General features: G+C 49.6%; 1 protein-coding gene across 21 annotated transcripts in view; it reads right to left on the bottom strand.

Annotated features, from left to right (window-relative positions):
- The window catches only part of MAPT (microtubule associated protein tau), a 130,956-nt gene that overhangs the window by 76,088 nt on the left and 47,731 nt on the right, over positions 1–7,137 (bottom strand). The gene's annotated exons all lie outside the window — the stretch shown is intronic.

The raw sequence follows: 7,137 nt of genomic DNA, 5'->3' as shown, positions 1-7,137 counted from the left end.
AGGGTCAATATTTTCCTTGGGGAAAAACAGTGGAATGCATGGGAAGAATCTCTAAGCAGGGAAGCTCAGCCTCCACCCTGATCCTGGGACAGCAAACGCTCCTAGGTTTATGGACCTCCTGATTGGACTCAAGAGTCACAGCACAGCACTGGCTGGCCTAGGCCGGCTACCCCATGCTAATGCTTTGGAAACTACCTGCCATGCTAAGACACACAAGCCCATTTTCAGGAGCAGCCTTGAGGCTCTACTTGACACAGCAGAAAATAGGACCCAGAAAAATGTCCCTGGAGAGCAAAATGAAGTCACTCTTCTTAGCCTTACAACAAACACTGAGCGTGAGAATGCCAGCTTCGCCAGGTAGGACTTGCTGGATCACACAGTGCCATAACCCCAGGGCCTAGCAACAGGTGGTGCGCACCGGCACCTACCAGAGAAGGGGTGCCTGCTCCACGGGGGTGCCTCACAGCCATCTCTGTGACCCTTCATGGCAATCCTTGAGGTAGGTGTCGTTGTCATCATCATCATCACTGTAGACATTATGATTCCCACGAGTCTGGGAAGTTACCTGCCCCAGGTCACACAGCCAGTACGAGGCAGACAGAAATGAAAAGTGACACTCTGCTGCCCCTCACTGCCTGCTCCTTCACCCTGGACCATAAAACATTCCCCAACTTTCTACTTGAGATGTCACGGTACAGGTCTGGGGTATGGAAAAAGCAGTGGCCAGGTCTCAGACTCAGCAGCTGGGTGACCAGGCCACTCCTCTCAACCTTCAGGTTCTTTGCCCCCCAAGCCATTTGGTGACCCTGGGACTCCCTTCTTATGCTAACATTGTATTCTATATGGGTCAATAGGCCGAGTAGCCAGGACCACAGGTGTGTGCCACCATGCCTGGCTAATTTTTGTTTTTTTTTTTTGTAGAGATGGGGTTTCGCTATGTTACCCAGGCCGGTCATGAACTCCAGGGCTCAAGCAATCCACTTGCCTTGGCCTCCCAAAGTGCTGGGATCACAGGTGTGAGCCACAGTACCTGGTCTAAATTTTTATTTTTTATGAACCTTTATTTTCTATGAGTTTTTTAATGGAAAGGTAGTCTACTCTGGCCTCTGTCTTCTAACTCGGGAGCCTGGGGTGGGGTGGGTGGTCTGGTCAGTGACAGGACAGTAGGAGCCCAGGCCAGGTCCTAGCCAAGGACCTGCCTCCTTCCTTCTCCGCCCCTCTCTGAACCCTGCTGCCCACCTCATCCAGAGCCAAGGGAAAGATGATTTCTCTGGAGGAACTGGACAAAGGTTATCTAAGTCAAAGGACAAACGGTGCAGCTGTGCCTCTTGGCCTGGGACTCCCATACAAAGACAGTGAATTGAAAAACACATAAACAAGCATGGCCCTGAGGTGGCTACGCAGCCTGGACCAGACGTGTCATCACCCACAGACCCCTGTAATCTAAGTGAGACACACAGACAGGAAAATAAACACACCAAGGCTGTTTTCCTCAGACCACTTGTTTTCTTACTTTTCTAAATCTATCAGCCTTCCTCCCTCCCTCTCTCTCTTTCTCTCTTTCTCCTTTCCTCACTCCTGTTTTCCCAGGCAGTGACTTAAGAGGTAGTGGGGTGGGAGGTAAGGAACATATTTTAGGAGAGGTGCTAAAGTTGAGTTAAACCTGGACACTAAAATGGGACATTTTTTAGGGACCCTAGGAAAGGTATTGCCTCCTGACTCCGTCCCTGTGGTTTTGTAGCTAAACTGAGGCCCTGGGAGGGGAAGGGACTGGCTGAGTCACTCTTGGTGCCTTCTTCAGAATCACACCCTCCCAGCCCCAATTCATGCCTTGGGGACCTGGGAAAAGCATCTGCAGGGTTGAGAGAGAGAGAGAGAGATGGGAGTAAAGGAAGACGCTGGAGGGTGATGGGGTGCAGCAGGGGAGGGGTAAGCCACAGAATCACATCAGGACTTGAATCACTGCTGTGCTACCCATAGGGTTTTCTCTTTTCAAACAATTGTTTTTGATTGACCTAAAATTCATGCAACACACGATGAATGATTTAAAATGAATGCTTCAGTGGCATTTAGTACATTCATAGTGTTATGCAGCTATCACCTCCATCTAGTTCCAAATGTCCTCACTACCCAGGCAGTGACTTAGCCCAAAAGAAAGGCTGGGCCTTGCAGGCAGCTGCTCCCTCTTCTCCCCTCTACCAGCCCCCAGCTGCTCACTGACTTTCTGTCACTATGGATGTATTTCTTCTGGATATTTCATATAAGGGAAGTCACACAGCATGTGGCCTTTGGTGACTGACTTCTTTCACTGTGAATCCACATGTTGGCAAGGCTCAATGCTTCATTTCTTGGGTAAGGAGGGGGATAGTCCACATGGGTCTATCCATTCACCCATTGATGGACACCAGAATCTTTGAATAAATGAAACGTGTGGAGCTGGGTGGCTCACGCCTGAAACCCCAGCACTTCGGGAAGGTGAGGCAGGCAGATCACTTGAGGCCAGGAGTTTGAGACCAGCCTGGCCAACATGGTGAAACCCCATCTCTGCTAAAAACACAAAAATTAGCTGGGCGTGGTGGCAGGCGCCTGTAATCCCAGCTACTTGGGAGGCTGAGGCATGAGAATCGCTTGAACCCAGGAGACAGAGGTTGCAGTGAGCCTAGATGGTGCCACTGCACTCCAGCCTGGGCAACAGAGTGAGACTCTGTCTCAAAAAATAAAAATAAAAAAACTGAAAGTGTGAGAACTACACAATATGGACCTTTTTATTGTGACTTTTCTGACAACAATGGAGATGGGGTAGAGGGAGAAGGGTGCGTATGCAGGAAGGGGAGTGTGTGGCCAAGGAAGGGGCCTGGTAGGGGCCCAGACAACCTTAACTTTCCTCCTCATTTTGCACAGGCTGGGCCTCCAAGAACCAGCAGGCCCTCAGGGACTGGGATGTGCAGCTGAGACCCTGGGTCTCTTTTGCTCCCAAAGAATAGGGTCTTCCCAGCAGAGTTCACCCCTTCTGTGCAGCTTACCTGAAGGGACAACTTTGGCTGTCCCCTGAGGCACTAGAGCCCAGGCACCTTGTCCACCTCTGAGGTGACCCTGGAGTGTCACTGGGGAATGCCACTTGCTGTTTGGAACATGTCTGCCATTTTCCTGGGCACCTACCTGTGACAGAACATCCAGGCTCACTGTAACTTGTGAGGGGCAGGATGGAGTCCCTGGGGGCTGGGGTAAGGGACCTGAGGGGTGGGAACTTGCCAAGGCCACTGAGGCCCCAGGGATCCAACTCCCCCTCAACACACAGCCCTGCCCTCAAGGTACAGCTTTGTCCCTGACAGCTTTGTCCCTCTGCTCCCCACGACGTCTTCTCCTCCCCAACCAAATCTCTGCTTACAAAATCCAATTGGCTGCTCCCTTGGGAGAACTTCCCCGGGGAACTTAAAGCCCCAGATTTTGCTCCTAGTCTGTCTGGCAGGTGTGTGGGTTTCCCACAATCCGGGGCTGTTTCTTCCTTGGAGGAGGCAAGGACCAGTCTGCCTTCCTCCGTCTGCCACCATCTTTCCCATTCCTTCTAATGTTCTTACTCAAGGAAGTACAGTTTGGTAATGATAACTCAGGTTCTAGAAAGCTCCTTAGGTCAGGGTGGGGGACCAGTCAACACCCCTTGGCAGTTTTGGATTATTAATAACAGGTTTATTTCAGCCTTGAGGATGAATCACTCACAGGGGCTTCACAGAGAAGACCTCTGTAATACTTACAACCACCCCGTGAGAAGGAATGACTGCTCCCACTTTCCAGATGAGGAAACTGAAGCTCAGAGAGGCTCTGAAACCTCTTTAGGGTCACACAGCTGGTAAGCAGAGAGTGGGGCTTGAATTCTGATATTTTGATGCTAAAACCCATCTCTATGCTACTGTATCAAACAGGTGCCTTCCCAACAGATCATCACCCTTTGGGAAAGGGGAGTTGACCGTCATGACCCAGGGCCTGCTGGAGTCACAGTCCAGGGGCTCAGGGGAAGCCCGAGCCCAGCTGGTCTCCCGCACTGCAGGCGCACCAGGCTGGGACCCCGAACGAGCTTCCAGTCTAAATCCGACCGGCGTGGGCAGCCCCGGCGAGTGTCTCAGGCCACGCTGTGCCCTCGCTAGGGGGCGGCCGAGGAAGGTCCCGGGCTCCACCGCCGCCGGGCACCCAGAGCCCGCGGTGACTCAGCGGAATCGCCCCCTGTCCCGCGGTTCTGGTCTGGGGAATGTGTGGTCTCCCTTACCCTAACGGTTAAAAACCCAGACTGGAATCAGGTACAGGGATGGCTGCACAGCCTTGTGAATATACTGAAAACACTTTAAAAGAGTGACTTAATGGCACACGAATTATATCTCAATAAAGCTATCGTTAAAAACAAAAATCCCTAGCTGGATCTCTCACAGGTAACTGAAGGCCAAGCAGAGATAAACCTAGAATCCAAAAATAATCTTAACATGCACTTCATTCTCCAAGGTCATTTTTGGCGTCTGCACCCTGTCTTTCCTTTGCTCTGGTTTCCTGTTCTGCACCATCAGGAATTTTCCAGCACATTTAGGCAGAAAGCAGGATTTCTCATGATAGGAACCATGTTTGAAGCGTTTCCAGTTACTGCCTCATTTAATTTAATAACAGACTATTATGCCAACAATACAGCTGGGAAACTGAGGCACAGGCAGGTTGAGTAAGTTGCTCAAGGTCACACAGTAAGTCTGTAATGGAGTCAGGCTTCAAAACCCAGACACCCCGGCACCAGCAGCAGACCTTCAGGCCAAGCGAAAACTGAGACTAATTCAAGCAGTGACTGGTAACTGCTTCAGAATATGAGGACCAGGGCCCAGCTGAACCAAAGCTCTTGTTTCCTGGGAGAACTTTCTTCTCCCGGTTTGTTCACAAAACTTGACATTTTGTTACAGAATGCTTACAGTCCAACTGTTTTGCTTTAAACTATAAAGATAAGTGATAGGGCAGGCATCCAAGTCCTGGGCGCAGGTGAAGCCCACAGTCTCTAGGAAAACCCTCTACTCCAGGAGCAGGGGAGCGTTTGCAACTAAAGGAAAAGAGAAGCCAGGAGGGCTCCGTGCGGTGGCTCACGCCTGTAATCCCAGCACTTTGGGAGGCCGGGGTGGGTGGATCACTTCAGGCCAGGAGTTTGAGACCAGCCTAACCAATGTGGAGAAACCCCGTCTCTACTAAAAGTACAAAAATTATCCAGGCGTGTTGGTAAGCACCTGTAATCCCAGCTACTCAGAGGCAGAGGCAGGAGAATTGTTGGAATCTGGAAGGCAGAAGTTGCAGTGAGCCGAGATCACACCACTGCACTCCAGCCTGGGCAACAGAGTGAGACTCTTGTCTCAAAATAAATAAATAAATAAATGACAACCAAAAAAAAACCCCTAGTAATTAAATGGTTAACTATGGTTAGCCCTAGGGAATGGGAGTGGGGGAAGGGGGAGATTCATTTTTTGCTTATTCTATGCTATTTTGATTTATTTCAATGAGTATAGATCATTTGAAATTTAAAAGAAAAAGTATTTTTTAGAAGTGAGGTGATTTTGAGAGAATGTGGAGGGGTTAAGGGGAAAGTTGAGGAAAATGGAAGTGGAAACTTGGAGCTTAGATGAGAACCTCTGTCTAAGTTGACATGAAGCAACAGCAGACTGGGTGTGATGGCTCATGCCTGCAATACCAGCACATTGGGAGGTCAAGGTGGGCAAATCATCTGAGGTCAGGAGTTCAAGACCACACCCTGACCAACATGGTGAAACCCTGTCTCTACTAAAAATACAAAAATTAGCTGGGTGTGGTGGTGGGCACCTGCAATCCCAGCTACTGGGGAGGCTGAGGCAGGAGAATCGCTTAAGCCCAGGAGGTGGAGGTTGCAGTAGCTGAGACTGTGCCACTGTACTCCAGTCTGGGCGACAGAATGAGACTCTATCTGAAAAAAAAAAAAGAAAAAGAAAAAGAAAGAGCTGAGAAGGCTTAATAAACACCCTTGTGAGGCTGGATCTTGGTGTCTTGGATGCTAAAGACACTTTTCTGTATAGTTGGTCCCCAGCTTTGAGCTTCTAAGAAGGAGCTGTGTCTCCTTTTGTGTCCCCTTCTTTCTCCTGCCCACCACAAGAGGTGCCCAGCATACAGGCAGCCAGTGGGAGGTGCTCGGTAAGATTGGCCCCTGAGGAGCTCTGAAGTGTGAGCTTGTGGCCACATCACACCACAGAATGTTCTGGACCCAAATTGCACTACTACTAATGAAAGACCTAGATTTCGAGCAGAACTGCCAAATTAAAGAGAGAGAAGATAAGGAGCGTACAGAAAGGAAAGACTCATGCTGGCGAGAAGAAACTGAAATAATTCTGGGCCTCAATCCAAAGAGAATAATCACTGATTGTATAAGGGCATGGATGAAAGCCGCTTTTTGGGAGGTGCTGCTGCTTTGTGCACACGGATGGCTGCGGTTGATGTCAGTTGGCCAATGCCCACCATCATGAGAAAACTCCCAGACTGTGTCTGAGAGGACAATTTGGTTCCAACCGAAGGTTTCTGGGTTTGTTGTTGTTGTTTGTTTTAACTAAAAGCTTCTCTCCTCCGTTTAATTACTGGAATAGCCAACAGTGCTTCTAAAATCTGTCATACTTGGATGGACTTTGTTTTCAGAACTATAGTAGTTCTAAAAACTACCTCATTTTTGATACTTTTTTAAATTTAGACAGAGTCTTGCTCTGTTCCCCAGGCTGGAGTGCAGTGGTGCAATCTTGGCTCACTGCAACCTGTGCCTCTTTGGTTCAAGTGATTCTCCTGCCTCAGCCTCCTGAGTAGCTGGGACTATAGGCAACCGCCACCAGGCCTGGCTAATTTTTGTATTTTTAGTAAAGACAGGGTTTCACCATGGTGGCCAGGCTGATCTCGAACTCCTGACCTCAAGTGATCTGCCTGCCTCGGCCTCCCAAAGTGCTGGGATTACAAGTGTGAGCCACTGTGCCTGGCCTGATACTTTTTCTGATTGGGCAACAGTCTTCAGTAAAGATGGCAGCGGTTGTGAGAGACAAACCGATGGTGCTCCTGTCCCTCTGTGTGTGCACAAATGTCCCTGGTCACCACTTTAATCTACCTGAAATGAAT

The sequence above is a fragment of the Callithrix jacchus genome, chromosome 5 (genome assembly GCF_049354715.1).
Source record: "Callithrix jacchus isolate 240 chromosome 5, calJac240_pri, whole genome shotgun sequence".
NCBI lineage: Eukaryota > Metazoa > Chordata > Mammalia > Primates > Cebidae > Callithrix > Callithrix jacchus.
The sequence above is the reverse complement of the archived record's forward strand: the minus strand, read 5'-3'. Positions and strand labels throughout refer to the sequence as shown.